General features: G+C 42.7%; 1 protein-coding gene and 1 non-coding gene across 2 annotated transcripts in view; one reads left to right on the top strand and one right to left on the bottom strand.

Annotated features, from left to right (window-relative positions):
- LOC124717355 (echinoderm microtubule-associated protein-like 2) overlaps positions 1-21,918 on the top strand; it is a 655,376-nt gene that overhangs the window by 27,483 nt on the left and 605,975 nt on the right. The window lies entirely within an intron of this gene.
- On the bottom strand, positions 16,073-16,147 carry Trnas-cga. Its single transcript has one exon. It is a non-coding gene; the product is annotated as a tRNA-Ser (tRNA).

Here is a 21,918-nt window from a genome sequence, read left to right as displayed (position 1 = left end):
TTGAGAAAGGTCTTAGGTCCCATCAAAGAGAATGAGGATTATAGGAGAGGTCATAATCATGTACTGTATTCCCATATAGAGAAGATAACTGACACCATCCGGGAAAGAAGGATTGTGTTTTATGGACATAAGACCCAAATGAGCCCTGGAAGACTTACCAATCGTATGATCAACTGCTTTCAGGAGAAGAAAACAAAATGGGCCTGGTTCACAGAGGTGGAGAAAGATCTTAAATAAGTGGGTATCGCCCATGATGACGTCTTGGAGCGTGTCCCACTCAAGGAGAAACTTATGGCGTGGCAGGGTTTCCAAGAAAAGCCAAAAATAAAAACAGGAAAGGCTTGGACCCGGGAGAGGAAGCAGCAACACCGAGAAGGAATGCGGGAGCACTGGGCAAACATCAGAACACGTAAAGCGACACAACTGAAATAACATGGTGCAAAGACGGCCTATACGAAATGAATGAATGAATGAATGATTGATTGATTCATGACAGTGCTAGAAAACGCATTTTTCTCAGCAAAAAGATAAGTTAAAAAAAGATACGCAAAACAAAAATACACCAAACATCGCGTCAATATTTAATCGAACTTATGTAAAATACGTTTCTTTTATTCATAAAGAACTTTCGCATTTATCACTAACAACAGGAAACTCTTGCCTATGGTCATAATGAAGAACGTTCTATTGGATATATATATATATATATATATATATATATATATATAATATGTGTGTGTGTGTGTGTGGCCGGCCGTTGTGACCGTGCGGTTAAAGGCGCTGCAGTCTGGAACCGCAAGACCGCTACGGTCGCAGGTTCGAATCCTGCCTCGGGCATGGATGTTTGTGATGTCCTTAGGTTAGTTAGGTTTAACTAGTTCTAAGTTCTAGGGGACTAATGACCTCAGCAGTTGAGTCCCATAGTGCTCAGAGCCATTTGCATATATATATATATGTGTGTGTGTGTGTGTGTGTGTGTGTGTGTGCATGTAACATAAAAGTGCAGAAGTTACGCGATCCACTAATTTTTATTGCCTATAAAATGCAATGTACATTTTGTAAGGATAAAAATTCACAATGGACTAACACTGAATGATGTGCGGTTCTAATCATGTGAAAAACAAACAACCACACATAAAGAAGAGAAGTTGTCGGTTGCCATTTTCTCTCTTACACATTCACTTATGTTTCTTCTCCACCAATTCTACTAATACAACCGGTAATCCTGCCAAAAAAAAAATGGCTCTGAGCACTATGCGACTTAACTTCTGTGGTCATCAGTCGCCTAGAACTTAGAACTAATTAAACCTAACTAACCTAAGGACATCACACACATCCATGCCCGAGGCAGGATTCGAACCTGCGACCGTAGCAGTCGCGCGGTTCCGGACTGGGTAATCCTACCATTTACTACTTCATTTATATAGTGTATCAAAACTACTGAACCGCAGTATTAGCAAACCACAACTCTGCTCACTAGTAAGTCAGTTCAAACCAACATTCATGTTGCCAGAGGCTTACATTATGTCCCGAAAGCGGTATTCTTTTCTCCCGTAGAAGTCAAACACGACACGGATCATATCTTTGGTAATCTTTCACTCGGTTTGTAGTATATGGATGTAACAAATTCTGCTCTGTCTGGAAGCTCTTACAGCAAACTTCCCTACTCAGCTAAGACACAAACTAGTGAGTTATCCACATATGAGATCAACGACCACCACACACATAAACATCGTAAGTTGGTGCTGTTACATCATCAGTAATAGAAAATGAGGCTGAAATACAGAACTATAAACATTATAATACGTAATAAAGTACATTACAGGTCAGTCAGCATTGTAAATAATAATTTGTGTGAAATGCATTGTAATCACAACGCTTCAGACTTACTTTTCACATCTTCTTTATTTATTGCTACAGATTTCGAGCATAGCTCAGTTTCAAGCGGTATGTAAATATAATCAAGCTATTGTCAGTACATATGTTCCATAATGGAATTTCGGTCTGCAGCGGCGTGTGCGCTGATATAAAACTTCCTGGCCAGTTAGTACTATGCGCCGCACTGAGAATCAAAGGAGTGAAAATCTCACTCTGGAAACATCCCACAGGCCGTGGCTAAGCCAATATCCTTTCTTCCAGGGGTCCTAGACCTGCAAGTTTCGCAGGAGAGCTTCTGTGAAGTTTGGAAGATAGGAAACCAGGTAGCGACGGATGTGAAGCTGTGAGTACGGGTCGTGAGTCGGCTTGGTTGGCTCAGTTGTTGGAGCACTTGCCCGCGAAAGCCAAAGACCCCGAGCTTGAATCTCGATCCGGCACAGAGTTTTAACCCTCCAGGAAATTTCATTGCAGACAAGACGGTACCCATAAAAAGACGGAATAAGGTTGCCGTGGGTGGAGCTTGCGTAGTACGCATTTCTGCCGCTAGGCGAGTACAGAGCAACTCATTGCCAGTTCAGCGCCGCCTGTGTTGTCGACCTGGCTTCTTCCGTTCATCTGCAGTGACTGCTTTTGCTACCGCTGTTTTGTTCTTGTTTCGTTTTTTTATGATGCAGCTGTGAAATTTTGTTTTCTGCTCGGTAAAAATGCTGCTAAAACTGTCTTAATGATGAAAACAGCTTACCAAGATGGCGCTATGGGAAAAAACTCAAGTCTACGACATATCGATTAGCCTCGTTCTGGACGTCCACCAACTGCTCGAATCGATGAAAATATTTAAAAAATTCGAGAGCATCAACAGACAAGTGATCAACTGTCAGATATTAGTGGATTGTCTTGGAGCTCGGTTCAGCGAATTTTGACGGAAGATTTGGGAATGAGAAGCGATGCTGCCAAGTTTGTTCCTCGGGTTCTGGCAGACAGTCAAAAGAAACGTGGAGCTGAAACATGGCGTGTTTTGAAACACCATCTTGAACCTGATCCAGATTTTCTGTCGAGGGTCATCACTGGTAATGAGTCATGATACTATGCCTACGACCTAGAAACAAAGCAACAGTCAAACAAACGGAAGGCGTCATCGCCACACTGCCCAAAAAAAAAATGTCGTCAAGTCATATCAGACTTCAAAACAATTCTGATTCCCTTTTTTGATGCCAAAGGCGTAGTTGATTCAGAGTTTGTTCCTCCAGGTCAGACCAACAATCAAACCTTTTATTTGGAGGTTTAAAGAAGTCTGCACAACAGTGTTCGTAAAAAAAGACCCGATTTGTGGCAGACAGCAGACTGGTTCTTCCACCTCCACAACGCACTTGCACACACACAGCCATCTCTGTTAAGACAGGCACGGTTCCACTGCCCCGCGCACCTTACTCACCTGATCTGACTCTGTGCAACTTTTTCTTATTTCCACGCATGAAAAGGGGCATGAAAGGACACCGATTTGAAAACAATGAAGACGTCGAGCAAAAAAACGAGGGAAGAGCTGTCAGCTATTTCTAAAGATGACCATAAACATGTTTAGAACCGTGGAAGCACCAGTGGGAGATACTATATACTGTCGGACATGTCCGAAAGAACAGATACCATCGGTGACCAAGCAGCTCGTTGGAATGAAATTACAATGAAATGAAAACCCTTAGCTGCTTACAGGCGTTGACATACGTCAACGGGGACAGATGAAAATGTGTGCCCCGACCAGGACTCGAACCCGGGATCTCCTGCTTACATGGCAGACGCTCTATCCATCTTTTTTTTTAACATCTTTTTTCCCATTTTGTTCGTTATTTATAGTTGTTTGTTCGTTGCGGACGTTACATGACATCTGGTTAAGTTCGTTTGTTGATCGTGTCACTCAGTTTTTTTATTGCAGAGGCCAACCAGCTCTCTGACCGAACACGCTGGGCTACCGTGCCGACATGCATCTGAGCCACCGAGGACACAGAGGATAGCGCGACTGCAGGGATTTATCTCTGGCACGCATCCCGCGAAACCCACATTCTCAACGTATTGTCCCGCACTACATTCGTAGTGCCCCCGCCCATTATACTCATTACTCGCGACGCGTTGCCGATTCCCGTAAGAGTTCGGGCACTGTTTGTGCATTCGCACAGAAGAAGGGTAATGAGTATAATGGGCGGGGCACTACGAATGTAGTGCGGGACAATACGTTGAGAATGTGGGTTTCGCGGGATGCGTGCCAGAGATAAGTCCCTGCAGTCGCACTATCCTCTGTGTCCTCGGTGGCTCAGAAAGCCGGCACGGAAAATGAGCGTGTTTGGTCAGAGGGCTAGCTGCCCTCTGTAATAAAAAAACTGAGTTAATGGATCAACAACGAACTGACATGGGTGTCTTTCGACGTCCGCCCCGAGCAGACACAACGAACGAAAACGAACAAAAATGAGATTTTTTTTTAAAAAATGGATAGAGCGTCTGCCATGTAAGCAGGATATCCCGGGTTCGAGTCCCGGTCGGAGCACACATTTTCATCTGTCCCCGTTGACGTATGTCAACGCCTGTAAGCAGGTAAGGGTTTTCATTTCATTGTAAACAAATGTATTTGTTGTAATGGAGAGTATTTTGAAAGGGATGAGGTTGTTTTGTAAACAATTTCAAAATATACCACTTTTAAAAAATAATTCAGTTTTTTGTGGTTTCCTCGTTTCTATGAATGTGTAATATTTAGTTAGGTAAATGAAACTATGTGGTTCCAGGGATTTTTTTATGTCTCAGACATGTATGATGTGTATATAAAGACTGAACCATATGTACATCATAGATGTTTGAGACATGGAAAGGTCCCTGGAACTATATAGTTTCATCTGATTGAAGCACCTTTGTCTGGGTTTCAGTCAGGTGCTTGATGCAGTTGGAGAGCATCTACAACGCTGTTCGAGTTTAGAAGGAATATCACGTAGACTGAGGCATGAATGGAGGTTTGGATTGAGGAGGGAGACATACTGGGGTAGTCTGTGCAGTTGTGCAGAGCCAATGTGCCAGTTAGTGCATCTGCCAAATGAGCACGAGACCCAGGTTCAAATACCGACTTGTACAAACTTTCATTCGTCGCTTAAGCCTGCATATATACACTACTGGCCATTAAAATTGCTACAGCACGAAGATGACGTGCTACAGACGCGAAATTTAACCGACAGGAAGAAGATGCTGTGATATGCTTTTCAGAGCATTCACACAAGGTTGGTGCCAGTTGGGACACCTACAACGTGCTGACATTAGGAAAGTTTCCAACCAATTTCTCATACACAAACAGCAGTTGACCGGCGTTGGCTGGGGAAACGTTGTTGTGATGCCTCGTGTAAGGAGGAGAAATGCATGCCAAAATGTTTCTGACTTTGATAAAGCTCGGATTGTAGCCTATCGTGATTGCAATTTATCGTATCGCGACACTGCTGCTCGCGTTGGTCGAGATCCAATGACTGTTAGCAGAATATGGAATCGGTGGGTTCAGGAGGATAATACGGAACGCTGTGCTGGATCCCAACAGCCTCGTATCACTAGCAGTCGAGATGACAGGATTTTATCTGCATGGCTGTAACGGATCGTGTAGCCACGTCTTGATCCCCGAGTCAACAGATGGGGAAGTTTGCAATACAACAACCATCTACACGAACAGTTGGACGACGTTTGCAGCAGCATGGACTATCAGCTCGGGGACCATGGCTGTGGTTATCCTTGATGCTGCATCACAGACAGGAGCGCCTGCGATGGTGTACTCAACGACAAACCTGGGTGCGCGAATGGCAAAACGTCACTTTTTTGGATGAATCCAGATTCTGTTTACACCATCATGATGGTCGCATCCGTGTTTGGCGACATCGCGGTGAACGTACATTGGAAGCGTGTATTCGTCATCGCCATACTGCCGTATCATCCAGCGTCATGGTATGGGGTGCCATTGGTTACCCGTCTCGTTTAGCTCTTGTTTGCTTTGAAGGCACTTTGAACGGTGGACGTTACATTTCAGATGTGTTACGACCAGTGGCTCTACTGTTCATTCGATCCCTGCGAAACCATACATTTCAGCAGGATAATACACGCCCGCATGTTGCAGGTCCTGCACGGGCCTTTCTGGATACAGAAAATGTTCGACTGCTGCCCTGGCCAGCACATTCTCCAGATCTCTCACCAATTGAAAACGTCTGGTCAATGGTGGCCGAGCAACTGACTTGTCACAATACGCCAGTCACTACTCTTGATGAACTGTGGTATCGTGTTGAACCTGTACACGCCATCCAAGCTCTGTTTGACCCCATGCCCAGGCATATCAAGGCCGTTATTACGGCCAGAGGTGGTTGTTCTGGGTACTGATTTCTCAGGATCTATGCACCCAAATTGCGTGAAAATGTAATCACATGTCAGTTCTAGTATAATATATTTGTCCAATGAATACCCGTTTATTATCTGCATTTCTTCTTGGTGTAGCAATTTTAATGGCCAGTAGTGTAGATAGTATTTAGATGTAATATATATGTTTTTTACTTATGCTATAAGATTATAAATGCTGTTTTTCAAATAGGGTGTACTGTATTGTATGTTAACCGGGGGCGTAGAAACGACGTCCCCGCTGCAGCCGCAGTGGTCCACAACCCCACGACGACTACCGCAGTCCACTTTACCCCTCCACCGCCCCACACCAAACCACTCTTTCAGGGTTATTGTGCATTGTGCAGTTCGGTCCCCGGTGGACCTATCCGCCCCCCCCCCCCTCCCTCCGGGAACGTCTCACACCAGACGAGTATAGCCCCTATGTTTGCGTGGTAGAGTAATGGTGGTGTACGCGTACGTGGAGAACTTGTTTGCGCAGGAATCGCCGACATAGTGTAGCTGAGGCGGAATACGGGGAACCAACCCGCATTCGTCGAGGCAGATGGAAAACCGCCTAAAAACCATCCACAGACTGGCCTGCCCACCGGACCTCGACACAAGTCCGCCAGGCGGATTCGTGCTGGGGACCAGGCGCTCCTTCCCAATCTGGAGAGCCATGCGTTAGACCGCACAGCTAACCCGGTGGGCTCAAACAGGATGTACCATCGTTTTGTTATATTTGTATACAGTCTGTATATTATCGATCTATGTGTCAGAGATATACTATGTTTTTAAACTTTTATCTTTGATGAAAGTTGATTCGGGAATTTAAGATTGACTTTTGTTCTAAATTTCTTGTCAGCAATAAGAATTTTGTTGAAGTTCTCAATATATGTTCTTTTAATTTTGGAGTTCTTTTTGTTTGTTTAGGATAGTACCTGGGTTTTTTCCAAATGGTCGTGTAGCAATATATAGGGAAGAGGTAAAAAGCAGCTCTTTTTATAATATTAAAGCATGATGTCCAGTACTTAGGTGTAAGAATCCTTGTACTCCACCATTGTTTAAAATTAAACTATGAACTAGTCAGTTGTAACACTAAAACTTGAGTCTATGTTTATACATTCATCTCTACTTTGTCATGTTGTGGGTTTGTTATTACATACATGGTGAATAGTTCGCCCACTATTATGATATTATGTTAGTTATGCAAAATATTTAGTTTGTTGTGTGAAGGGCATCTGCGTTGGAACCCTGCAAAAGAAAATAAATGAAAAATATAATTGTTTTCAGTTAGACGTTGGCGGCAAAATTGCTTGTTCGTGATTGCTGCCTCTCTGCAGTGAGTCTTTGACGCTTGAGCGATCAAAGTGAGGTTATAAGGGGGCTGTCCTCCTTACAAAAAGTCGAAATATAACAACAGAAAAAGGAACTAGCAGAAACAATTGAGTTTATTAATGATCAAAGCAAAATTAATACCGGATGCTTTTGACAAAAATCGTATGGAAAATTCTCCAAATTGCTGGCAACTGAAAGAGACGAACGAAAGTGTTGTTGAAGCATTTTTAAACACCAACATTCCTTTGCTCGTGAAAACTTAATATAGTACCTTCTTTCTGTATCCTGCGTGTCTTCTTTCTTTTGAAGTACCAGGTAATACCAAAAACTATTTTCAGTAGAGCTAACTTATATCGTTTAAACACTTCTCATTACAAAACTTTTTCAGCTATTTACCTACTTTTTTTGCACAATGTACCCGTTTTCTTTGTTCAAGTGTTGTGAAATGTACATTCCTTTTTGCTGCCAAGAATTTGGTATTTCTATAAAATTGTAAAGGGTTTCGTGACCAGTTGTTTGGTGTCTCTCGCGGGAGAACCATCGGAAGTAAAATAATTCTCCTCTATCCCTTGCAACATGTCTTTTTACAAAAGAATATTCTAGAATGCGAAAGTTTCTGTCATCAATAACTTTTCAAACCGATTATTTTTTTTAAAAAAAGAAAATTGGTTTTTCAAAAGTGGGGAGAGGAGGTTTAAATTGAAGTGTATCAAGGCCAACACAAGTAACTTTCACCTGTTTAGAAATTTTGGGCAATACATACTTCGTGGGTATCGTAGTTTTATCATATTTCTTTAAACGTAATGTTTTTATTGAAACTAACTGCAGTATTACAATCAGGAAACTGATAACTAAATAAAAACTGAATAGCAAAGTATTGTCTTCAACACCTTTAATAAAAATTTCAATGATTTCTGGTCCATGTTGATTAGCGCAGATGGCTCTGAGCACAATGGGACTTAACTTCTGAGGTCATCAGTCCCCTAGAACTTAGAACTACTTAAACCTAACTAACCAAAGGACATCACACACATCCATGCCCAAGGCAGGATTTGAATCTGCGACCGTAGCGGTCGCGCGGTTCCAGACTGTAGCGTCTAGAACCACTCGGCGACTCCGGCCGGCTTCATGTTGATTAGTCATTACTTATTTAGTAGACAGTGTAAAAGAGATATTAAGTGTTATTTGGATCATTAATTCCCCCTTGGTTTTTAATTACTTCTTTTATTTAAAAAAGTATTTGAAGACGAACTTTTATTACTGTATGTTGCACTTGACTGTAGCCAAAAATAAATTCTTTTATTAGTTACAGCCCTTCTGAATGAAATAATTGCTTATATGTGAACACATGTGTCCCATAATTCAAATATAAGTATCCAGTATAGTAAGGGAAATTCCCCCACCTCCCCAGCCCCCTCTCTCCACTACATTTCAGCTTCCACACTCTTCACGGTTGTTCGACTTGTTTTTGTCCAGTTCACTGGTAAACATATGGCCATGATAAGAATTGGCTCCCCGTGGGAGAAACGCCAATTTGATAAATTTGAAGAGTGCTAAGTAAGATTCTGTGCTAACTCAGTGTCACTGACAGTCGTCAGAAAAGGAAGAAGTTCGGCGTTCTATTGTTAAGACCGTGTACAACAGTTGCATTTGATAATTTAATACGCCTCCTTTCGATTTCGCGTATATAAATCAAGCAGAAGCGCTCGCTGAAAAAAATCTAGGTTTGGAATAATACAGACGCCTTCAAAGACGTGAGATTGTGACTGAGAGAAGCTTGCATGCGAAACACGTTAACAGATGACCAATCTGTGTTTACTGCAGTTCTGTCGGCGTGGCGTCAAGGCCGTTTACGTAATGAGCCAGTTGGGGAAAGGTGATTCCTGCATCTCAGCTTCGAGAAAGTGTGCCTTCCTCTGTTGAGACTGACCGCTGTTAGACACCTCTTTACGAAAGGTGAGAAGAGAGAAGTCAATAACTACCGACTTGTTTCATTGCTGACATCATTTTCCAAACTTTTTAAGATTTTAATGTATTCTAGAATAGTATCTCACCTTAACAACAATAATATTCTCAGCAGTTCTGCTGTACTGAGACTGGCATTTACATGTTAACTCGCCATATTTTGCAAGCATTAAATAATAAAGTAGCGGCGGTTTCTACTTTCTGCGATCTGTCTAAGGTATTTGGATGACTAATTGAATTGAATAAGACTAATTTGAATAAGACTAATCATTTGAATAAGACCAATCAGAATGACAATGACAGAGACAAAAGCAAAAGTAAAGGTCCTTAGCAGAACAAGTGAAAGCTTTGACTTTAATAAAGGTGTGAAGCAAGGGGATAGTCTCTCCACTGTCCTATTCAATATAGCCCAGCACAGTGTAGTAAATAAAATCAACAAAAGAGGCACCATATTTACGAAAACTAGCCAGATATGTGCATGCGCTGATGACATTGCTATAGTAGGAAGAAATACCAATACACTCCTAGAAATATACCGGGCAATGGAAACAGAAGCCTTAAAAATTGGCCTCATAGTAAATGAAAACGAAACAAAATATATGCTAATGTCGCAATCTGAGGCCAGAAGAACCCCTAAAAACCTAAACATCAATGGGAAATGCTTCAATGGAGTGTCCTCTTTTAACTACTTGGGAGCCCTAATAACAAATGATAACAGTATTGGAAAGGCCATAAGGGAAAGAATACAAGCAGGAAACTGAGCTTCCTTTGCAAATATGTAACTTTAAAAAATAGCATTGTTACAAGAAAAACTAAACTGCTAATATATAATTCCCTAGTCCGCCCAGTTATCACATAGGGCTCAGAGGTATGGACGTTGACAGAACACGATAAAAATGCACTAAGAACCATTGAGTGGAAAATACTACGCAAAATCTATGGGCCAATAAGGGAGGAAGAAGGCTGGAGAACACGCTACAATGCCGAATTACAAGAGTTAATACAAGGCAGGGACATAGAAAAATTTGTGAAATCACAGCGAATACGATGGCTAGGACACTTGGAGAGAATGGCAGAGGATAGAATTTCAAAGAAAATGATGAAAGGTGTGATCCACTCAGCTAGGCGAAAAGGGAGACCTAGAAGAAGATGGATCGACGAGGTAATAATGGATATCACCAGTATGGGAGTCCGGCGGTGAAAAAGAGCAGCAAATAAATGAGAAGTGTGGAGGAAGATTGTCGAAGAAGAAAAGGCTCACCAAGGGCTGTAGCGCTACTGAAGAAGAAGATGTATGTAAACAATCTTCCGTCTAGTATGCGACCAGCATAATTAGTTCTTTTTGGAGATAACGCTAGTATTATAACCAATCCAAACATACAATAGAAACAGAAGAAATGATAAACAGGTAGATAAGAGACGAAGTACTGGCAGAAGTAAGGCTGTGAGGACGGGGCGTGAGTCGTGCTTGGGTCGCTCAGATGGTAGAGCACTTCCCGCGAAAGGCAAAGGTCCCAATTTCGAGTCTCGGTCCGGCACACAGTTTTGACCTTCCAGGAAGTTTGATAAACAGATGTTAATAAGTATCATTGACTGGATTTCTACGAATGGTCTCACCCTCAATTTTAAAAAGACACATAATATTCGATTCTGCCTCTCTAGGGGTATTACACTTGTGATACGTCTAACTCATGGTGAGGAAATAATAAATAGGGTGGAAACTTCAATATTATTAGGTGCCCATATCAACGAGAATTTGAAGTGGAGGAAGCTCATATTGGATCTCCTAAAACAATTTAGTTCCGTCACATTTGCACTTATACACACTGCAAACTAGTACGTTGACATATTTTGCATATTGTCATTCAGTAATGCCATATAGAATAATGTTCTGGTGTAACTCAACTTTAGGAAAGAAAGTCTTCATTGCTCAAAAACGTGCTGTAAGAAAAATAAGTGGTGCTCACCCATGATCATCTTGTAGACACCTGTTTAAGTAGTTGGGCATTCTGACTACTGCTTCACAGTATATTTTATTCCCTCGTGAAGTTTGTTGCAAACAACCCACTACAGTTCAAAAGGAACAATTATGTGCATAATTACAATACCGGAAGGGAAAATGGCATTAATTACTCGACATTAAGGTTGCCTTTAGCACAAAAAAGAGTGCACATTGCTGTAAGAAATGTTTTTGATCGCTTATCTAGCTATATAAAATTTCTGACAGACAGCAAAGTAAACTTTGAAAGCAAACTGAAAAAGTTTCTCCTTGACAACTCCTTGTCTCCCTTAGAAAAGTACCTGTTATTCTAATGAGTAGAAGGGGGTGAGTACGAATTGCTAATTCACATTTACGTATCTCTTTCCTTTTTGGAAGAAAAAGCTTAGAAATGCTCAGAATGTGACCATATACACAACTTAATTTGCGATGTGAATGTAAAACTACTCGTTCTCTGTCATTATGATTTATCGTGCAAAATGATCTGTGGAAAATGAAACTCTCAATCTTCGGGAAGCTTAGCTGCCTCTCAGGTGTTCTTTCAGGAGTATGTCTCAGGTGTGGTTATATACGAAAGAAGAAACCATAATATGATTTCTTTGCCCCCTTCCTTCTTACCCACCGTCCACCCCACGCCTCCCATCCAGTCTCCCTATACCCAAAGATAGTCATAAACTCCATGAAGAGTATCGTTTTATTTCTGTGGATAAAATGGATTCATATTAGGTCGTTCGTGCACGTAAAATGTGTTTGTAATTAAGAACATTACAGGAAGACAGAGGAGAAATGCGTACCATCACGTTTCCGATTTTGATAAAGGTCGGATTGTAGCCTATCGCGACTGCGGTTTATCGCTTCGCGACATTGCTCCTCGCGTTGGTCGAGATCCGATGACTGTTAGCAGAATATGGAATCGGTGGATTCAGGAGGGTAATAAGGAACGCCGTGCTGGACGCCAACAGCCTCGTGTCACTAGCAGTCGAGATGACAGGCATCCTATCCGCATGGCTGTAACGGATCGTGCAGCCACGTCTCGATCCCTGAGCCAACAGATGGGGACGTTTGCAAGACAACCATCTGCACGAACAGTTCGACGACGTTTCCAGCAGCACGGACTATCAGCTCGGAGACCATGGCTGCGGTTACTCTTGACTCTGCATCACAGACAGGAGCGCGTGCGATGTGGTGTACTCAACGACGAACCTGGGTGCACGAATGGCAAAACGTCATTTTTCGGATGAATGCAGGTTCTGTTTACAGCATCATGATGGTCGCATCCGTGTTTGGCGACATCGCGGTGAAATCACATTGGAAGCGTGTATTCGTCATCGCCGTACTGGCATATCACCTGGCGTGATGGTATGGGGTGCCATTGGTTACACGTCTCGGTCACCTCTTGTTCGCATTGACGGCACTTTGAACAGTGGACGCTACATTTCAGATGTGTTACGACCCGTGGCTCTACCCTTCATTCGATGCCTGCGAAACCCTACATCTCAGCAGGATAATGCACGACCGCATGTTGCAGGTCCTGTACGGGCCTTTCTGGATGCAGAAAATGTTCGACTCCTGCCCTGGCCAGCACATTCTTCAGATCTCTCACCAATTGAAAACGTCTGGTCAATGGTGGCCGAGCAACTGGCTCGACACAATACGCCAGTCACTACTCTTGATGAACTGTGGTAACGTGTTGAAGCTGCATGGCCAGCTGTACCTGTACACGCCATCCAAGCTCTGTTTGACTCAATACCCAGGCGTATCAAGGCCATTATTATGGCCAGAGGTGGGTACTGATTTCTCAGGATGTATGCACCCAAATTGCGTGAAAATATAATCACATGTCAGTTTTAGTATAATATATTTGTCCAATGAATACCCGTTTATCATCTGCATTTCTTCTTGATGTAGCAATTTTAACGGCCAGTGGTGTATGTTATAAGCTAGTTGGAGAGTTTCACTTCTGATGTACTCATACTAGTGCCTAAAGAGTTCTTTTTTGCAATGGAGGGCTGTTGTTGTTTTAATTTTACTTTGTAAATGGTCGCTGACCAGGCAGCCATGTTCAAAACTTTAATCATGTGTTAGATCAACTTTTCGCACTTGCAGGGGACCGTACACCTTACACCTGACATAAATTTGAACTTGATGCCTCTACCCGTTACTGAGAAAAAGTGGTCTTAACAGGCGGACTAGAAAGCGGTCCTGTAAGAATCAACAAAGTGATTCTGTGAGGGTGCGGTTTTTACCGATTGAGGAACCGAACGATAGCCACGCCACTCGAATGCGCACCTCCTCTAATAAAGCTGAAACGGGCGTTATGATTATCCTTGCGACACACTGCATGCTGACTGAGAGGCACTTGAGCCGCCTCGGACAAACGCAAGCCTGCTGTCCCCTGTGTGGGAGTGGTGGCGCGCCGGGGGAGGAGCAAGAGACCAAAGAGGCGAGAGGTAGTTTTGCTTTTTCTTTTGCTTTTACTTTCCCTTTCCCTTCCCCTGCGGTGTTTCAGGACGGTCCGAGTACACAGGGGACGGGCAGGTGCGACCGCTGGGAAATGTCAAGCGCTAAGGTTGGCGGACTCCGGCCGTGGGCGGCTGTTTGCACGGTTTCTGTGGCTGGCTGCGGACACGGGCTACGACTTAGCTGCTCGTCAAACAAGCCAGCCTGGGGCATCCCACGGCTGCGCGCCTCTCCTGGATTTATAAGAAGGTCGTTCCGAAAGTAATGCGTCCTATTTTTATTCGTGGAAACTACAGGAGATATATACATTCAAGAGCCAAAGAAACTGGTACTCCTGCCTCACATCTTGTAGGGCCCCCGCGAGCACGCAGAAGTGTCAGAAGACGACGTGGGATGGACTCGACTAATGACTGAAGTAGTGTGGGAGGGAACTGACGCCATGAATCCTGCAGGGTTGACCATAAATCCGTTGGTCCTACTGAACTGATCACTGACTGGACATTATATTCGGCTACTTGCAGACCATTTGCAACCATCCGTGGACTTTATGTTCTCTAACCTGTCACCACGTAAGAGTTGTTCGCGATTAGTTCGAAGAACATTCTGGACAGTTCGAGCGAGAGATTTGGCCACGCAGATCGCCCGACATGAATTCCATCGAACATTTATGGGACTTAATCGAGTGGTCAGTTCGTGCACAAATTCCTGCACACACTTCAGCAGTTATGGACGGCTGTAGAGGCATCCTGGATCAATATTTCTGCAGGGGACTTCCAACGACTAGATTCCATGCCAGGTCAAGTTGCTGCATTACACCGAGCAATAGAAGGTCCGACACGATATTAGGTTGTATCCCATGACTTTTGTCACCCCAGTGTGCAGATAGAAAGCGTGTGAGGGGAGTTTCATTTCTAATGTTTACATAAGATATTAGAGGGTGTCCGGGAAGTAGGGACTAATATTAAAGTGCTAAAGAACACAGAAAATTTATTGAAAATGTAATTAAATAGCTACTCCCATTTATGTATGAAAAATTATATCCTCCACATGACCACCCAAGGCCGTGCGGGACGAGCAACGCGTTCATTGAAGTTCTAGATGACGTCATTGATAGCCCATTTAATTTCATTCTTCAGTTCGTGTATTGTTTCTGGTTCGTTGACGTACACTTTGGATTTCACAAATACCCACAACAAAAAGTCGCAAGGCGTAGCATCGCATGATCTGGCAGTTCACTTAATGGGAGGTTTACTACCTTTTGGTTCAAAAAATCTATTTTTAAACTGCATTTTTGGATCCATGCAACTGTTTAGAATCCACCCCTGAAACGGGTTTTCCGGATACGGAATGGAAATCTTTGTTATTCGCGGTTGGACAAAAAAATGCACCTGCCTGAAATCGGCCTTTTTCACGCACCAGTATTTTTCTTTCGGAGGACGAGTTATTGTACCGGTGCTTTGGAGGAAACACACAAAATTCAAATGAAAGTTTGAACGCGTGTGTTTGGAAATTAGCCCCCAAGCATTTGCATTCTGGTGCGACTGTGGAGACTGCGACTTTCCTGACAGTGAGCAGTCTCAGCGAAGGGTGTTCAGCAATTCTGAAGACCGTGACAACGATGGACGTCACCCTGGGACTCTATTCGACGCAGTTCGCCAAGCATTCGGACGACCCCCGGATTCAAGCGGCCGAAAACCGCTTGTCACCGGCCGTACGAGCGGCTCTGGAGCAGCGCAGGATGGCCCAGATCGAGCAGAACGCCCTCTATGAGGAAGAGGAAGTCCCGCTAGACTTTCACTCTTTTTGTAGTAACTTTTTATCACTTGGATACTTTGCTCAGTTGTCGTATGCTCGATGACAAAAATAAAACGTCAAACCATAATCCTCACTGTAATGGGTAATTTGGAGTTCTATTTAATGTTGACGTCGTGGTGTGTAGGTGTTATTATAAAACATATGAAAATGTAGCAGCAAGAATAATAGTATTCAGAATGAGATTTTCACTCTGCAGCGGAGTGTGCGCTGATATGAAACTTCCTGGCAGATTAAAACTGTGTGCCCGACCGAGACTCGAACTCGGGACCTTTGCCTTTCGCGGGCAAGTGCTCTACCAACTGAGCTACCGAAGCACGACTCACGCCCGGTACTCACAGCTTTACTTCAGCCAGAGCACTTGCCCGCGAAAGGTAAAGGTCCCGAGTTCGAGTCTCGGTCGGGCACACAGTTTTAATCTGCCAGGAAGTTTCAATAATAGTATTGTTTGAAAGAAAGAAATAAACTCTGATAATTCTTATTTATGTGCTTCTGAGCCCAACCATATCGAGTTTCAATAATTCCATGCTTGACATTAAAATGGATGCACCAAATAACTTATATACCACACCACCACCTCTGCCCGTAACAACACTGGTGTCGTAAATATTTCTTTTTAAAGTCATTGATGAATTAGTTTTGGAAAAATTAATCTTACGCACTAGCCATAAAATTATTTCATTACGTAAAATCTAAGATTGTTATACTGAATGTTATTTCCACTTTTACAATACAAAAATAATAAATTCCTGTGGGTTCTTGTCCTCGGAGTTCAAATATTGTAATATCAATCGAAAGAATTAGTGTCTGATTATGTATACAGTTTGAAATTGCCGCTCCGTACGCTCACGTAATGGCGGCAAACAAAGCACAGTCTGGATTGCTGCGGACACAAAACTTAACACATTCATAATTGGTTATTTAGTTACAAATAAAAGTCCGTACACTAGAATTCCATTTGGTAAATTTTACGTTATATTTTTTCCTTTGACCACTTACGACTATTTTTTACAATATTTAAAGAAACAGACCTCAGCTTATGTTCGATCTCATCCGCTTCATACAACATAGAGAAGAAGAACGTCAGAAGGAAGAATTCCACAGACAATACAAAGACAATACACTCTTTTAGTGGTATTACTTTTTGTTATGCGCTTATTCTTTGTAGGAAACTGGTTATAAAATACAGGGTGTCCGAAAAGTCTTTCCCTGACTACATAAATTGATAACTGAGGCTAGAAGTAAGATACAAATATGAAACTGGTGTCTAATTGTTTACAAACTATCAAAGTTTTTTTCACACATCAGTAAACTTCCACATGAGCACCCTTGGTAGCACGTAGCACATCTAGGCGATATTCAATTTCCGTCCACACGTTAGCCAACATCACTGGAGGGATCGATTCAACGACTGTGGTTATTTCGTTGCCGCAGGGTTTCAAGATCTGGTACACGTGTTCCGTAGACCTCGTCCTTGACATAACCCCATAAAAAGAAGTCTAATGGGGTTAAGTCAGGAGAGCGTGGAGGCCAAAGCGTTGGCCCATCACGACCAATCCATCGCCCAGGAAAGGTCATATCGAGATAGGCACGGACGTCCGAACCCCAATGAGGCGGTGCACCGCCTAGCTGAAACAAGACATCGGGGTGATACTGAAGCAGCTGAGGAACAGCATACAGTTGCAACACGTCCAGATACACTGCAGGTGTGATGGCAGCCTCAGCGAAGAAGAATGGCCCGATAATTCGATCGTGCAACAGCGCGCACCAAACATTCACCTCCGGACTGCCTCTGGTGCACTCCATGACCTCGCCAGGGGGTTGTGAACCCCAAATGCGCACATTATGGTGGTTCACTTCTCCACTGACAAAAAAGGTCGCTTCGTCGGAAAATGCAATTCATCTGAGATAACCATCATCGTCCTCAATACGTGATAGCATTTCGACCGCAAAGTCATATCGACGAGTACTGTCATTGGGCAACAAGGCCTGAACGATTTGCACTTTGTACGTACGAAACAATAAATGTTTGTGTAAAATGTCATGGAGACAGCTTTTTAGCATCTATAATTCACGTGAGGCCCTGCGCACAGATTTCTTCGGACTTCGCAGAAAAAACTGCCTTACAGCTTCCACCCTGTCTGCTGAGGTTCATGGTCGACCAGACCTCGGAAGGTCAGCAACCGATCTTGTGTTCTTGAACTTCTCATACGAGGCTTTAATGCTCTTGACATCAGGTGGATTCATTCCAAATGTTGTCTGGAAGTGTCTCTGCACTGTGGTTGGTGATCGTGTCTCATGGTACCACAGGACACACTGTGCCTTCTCCTGATTGGTTAACATCGCTTCTTGGGCACTTCCCCTCATCCACTACTTACGTACTGCGAAACTAAAACAGAAAAAAAACTTTGATAGTTGTAAACAATTCGACACAAGTTTCATATTTGTATCTTACTTCTAGCCTGAGTTATCAATTTATGTGATCAGGGAAAGTCTTTTCGGACACCCTGTAATACAACATATGGCCGTTATTTCAAATTATAATAATAATTGACAATAAAATAATAAGTATTTTTTCAGTTAAGGGGAGCCGGAGGTGCCTATGCTGCCCATGTTAAAATCACTAAGTTTGAGGAGCATTTATGAATAAACTACCAAATAGAAAAATTTGAATTTTTTTTTACATATAGAGTGGTTTAGTATTGCAGTTATGACAGAGGGATTTTGGAGTACCTTTTCTAGTTTCCTGCCAATTATTTTTTTATTAATGACCCAAATTTTTTTACAAATAATTGCTTTATAATTAAACTGAAATGGAACTACTGAATATATTGCCAAATGGCTGTGTTACAATGTAAGTTTGACCACTAGGAGTGCTGTATAAAAATTTCATCTCTCTAACTTCAGTGGATATTGAGAAAATGTTCCTTATATTCGAAAAATTCTAATTTACGGGGAATGGCTATCAAAGTTTCTCAGTACATTCCTGCACTATAGGATGGATTATCAGGATCTTCTTCTTCATCCTCCAAAAGCTTCCTCTTCTGTCTTCTTTTCTGGCCTTTCTCTTCTTTCTGCTCCTCTTATCCTTTCTCTGTCAATATTTCTTAGTGCTCGTACAGTGTTCACCCCAGCTGTAAATCCTAATGCCTTCAGAACTTCACACTTCACACTGTTCCCTTGGTTGTAGGTTGCTATTGCATCAAAAATGCCAAAGTGCAGTGTTTTTATGCTTACAAACACCCTTTTACGAATCACTTTCCAAATCAAATTCTTTACGCTCTCATTAGGATTCTGCGTCTTTCCGTGTAGACATTTGTGTAACAATTCTGGCTGTGCTAAGTCATGAAAAATTGGTTTTATTGTTCCCTCCTGATTCTTGTACATACTGCATATTACCCGCTTTACACAAGAAGTATAATACTACCAACAACAGGCGCAACACTGAACTAATTCGAAACGGTAAACAGCAAAGAGACGATGTTCCGCGCTCTTATTCATTGTAGTATCGCAACTTGGTATTAGTGTTAATTTTCTTTTCCCAACGTTCTTCCTCTTCTTATATACACGGTTACTAAAATGTGGCATCGTAACCAGAACAAGAGTGTACGACAATATTAAATGGAGCAAGATGTTCGAAATTCTGAGGAAAATAGGAGTAACCTGTAAGGAAATACGGGTAATGTTTGTCACAGAAAACAATGTAGCCAACCCTTGCACACTCGCTGTATGCGTAACATAAGGCGCTGAGGCCGAGAAAATCCCAAGCAGTTCGCCAGGAAGTCACGAGAGGGTGTTAGATGCATTCAGCGGCCGCCCATTTCCTCTGCAGGCGTGGGAGAAAATGGTAATAACTCCACTTCTAGGGCGAGTAGAACAATAATTCACAGTTTACATTAAAGAGGAATGTTCCAATTAATTTTCGGTAGCAAAAAAAAAAAAAAATCGTAATTTTTTGGATTTGACCACCTCCGGCTCCTCTTAAGTCATTTCTGGGAAAACACTCGTTAATTCACAAGTCCCGAGCACTGTCCCACACACTGGCGACACAAAATATTCGCGTTGACATTACATCACCACACAAAAGGCAACGAGATGGCTCGAAATTAAAATTCGTCCTTATTTCCCGGACGCGCTTTAGAAAGCCGTCGGAAGGGAAACTGTTACCTTAAAATTTAGACAATTAAAGCACAGAGCTACCTGTAAAGACGAACTAAAGGCAGAGAGGCAGGTGGGGCGCGCACAGGAGCGAAGCTCGGCGCGCTCCCAGGCGACGCGGATAATTGCCCGGGAACGCCTCTGCCTGGTCTCGAACGCCGGCCCACACGGAGCGACCACGCAACCGCTCCCAGCTGCCGCACCGCCTCTAGATATATAAGGAGCGGCATGCGGAGCAGTGCGCGTAGGGAGACACTTGGCTTCCGCGGCCGGTGTCAATCTCATTCAAATCCCCCTCGATGTACCGACACGTCGTCTTGAAGGTCTAAACTAAATCGACGTTTCGATCAGTTGCAGCCGCATTCCCAGAGTTTTTTTCTGTATTGTAATTTAAATTCCCGCGATGGGGCTAGCAAGCAGCGGATAAAACCGATGTTCAGTCAAAGGTTACACATATAGCGCCCGGCAAGAACAGTGGCACAAGTAAAATAATAAAATAAGTTTCCTTTAATTTACGTCTATGGTCGCAAACATTTTGTCAAGAGATTACCGGTTTCGGTCGATAATGACCATCATCAGATCTGCAGCAAGAAAGTGGGAAAAACATAAATATACTCGCAGATTGTCTACAGCTTAAAAACAATACATACACCATAATGAAAAGTACTACTGACGAATATATGCATTTGTGCGCTTTTAACTATGAAGAGGCATATCTGTTTTATAAAAACAAAATCCTAATGTACTGCAGCCATGGTGGCATCGTCAAATGATAAATGCAGACTCAGCACCAGCATCGTCAAATGTGTATAAATAACATCACATGCACGAGCCATGTTGTCAGCAGCACTAGTGTTCAAAACAAGCTGCCGTACAGTAGCCACAATATGTTTGTGTTGTAAGTTCACCAGATATCGCTAATGTCGGCGTACACTGGTTTTCAATAATTAATTGCACAGCGAATCTAAAGGGGGATACAATAGTTGATGTCTGTAATGAGCGTATACCGTATATAAGACACTGCAGTAATAAAAAGCAATGAAAAAGAACACGACAAAAGTAAGATTGTTAAAAAGAGGAAGAGTTAAGAAACAGTAGTTGATAAATGCTCTAGTGCCAATATTCTAGATAATGATATAAATAATAAACATCTTTGATAGTGCACCGGATAATGTAAAACAACCATACAACAATCGCTAAAGAAGGCGCAATGAAAGAAAACATAGCGTTCCACATAATCAGCGCTCTCTGTTAGCGCTAACACCAGAATTCCGCACAGGTGGGAAGTGGTTGGAGGAACGTGACCACCAGGGAGCCCCTTGTGAAATAATAAAATACTTGAGAAAATTTGACTTTAAGTATTCTATGAAACTTATTTTTAAATTCAGAGTGTATCAAAGAGAATCACCCGAATTAAAAAAAAAACCATAACTATGTTATTTGAGATACGTGCCTGAACAACGTCTGTTGGAAAGTGTGGTGTCACCGCCAGACACCACACTTGCTAGGTGGTAGCCTTTAAATCGGCCGCGGTCCGTTAGTATACGTCGGACCCGCGTGTCGCCACTATCAGTGATTGCAGACCGAGCGCCGCCACACGGCAGGTCTAGAGAGACGTCCTAGCACTCGCCCCAGTTGTACAGCAGACTTTGCTAGCGATGGTTCACTGACAAAATACGTTCTCATTTGCGGAAACGATAGTTAGCATAGCCTTCAGCTACGTCATTTGCTACGACCTAGCAAGGCGCCATTATCAGTTGCTATTGATATTGTAAAGAATGTACAGACAAGAGCTACGTTCAACATTAACGGATTAAAGTTAAGTATTCCACCAGCTACATCCTTTTTTTCTAGTCTAACTTCCTTGTCCTGTTCCAGACCTCACGCCAGCCCGCGTGAGCTTAAACGCGTGCCTTTCGGCTTCCTCTATA

This window comes from Schistocerca piceifrons, chromosome 9 (genome assembly GCF_021461385.2).
Source record: "Schistocerca piceifrons isolate TAMUIC-IGC-003096 chromosome 9, iqSchPice1.1, whole genome shotgun sequence".
Lineage (NCBI taxonomy): Eukaryota > Metazoa > Arthropoda > Insecta > Orthoptera > Acrididae > Schistocerca > Schistocerca piceifrons.
This window is presented reverse-complemented; position numbering and strand designations above follow the sequence as displayed.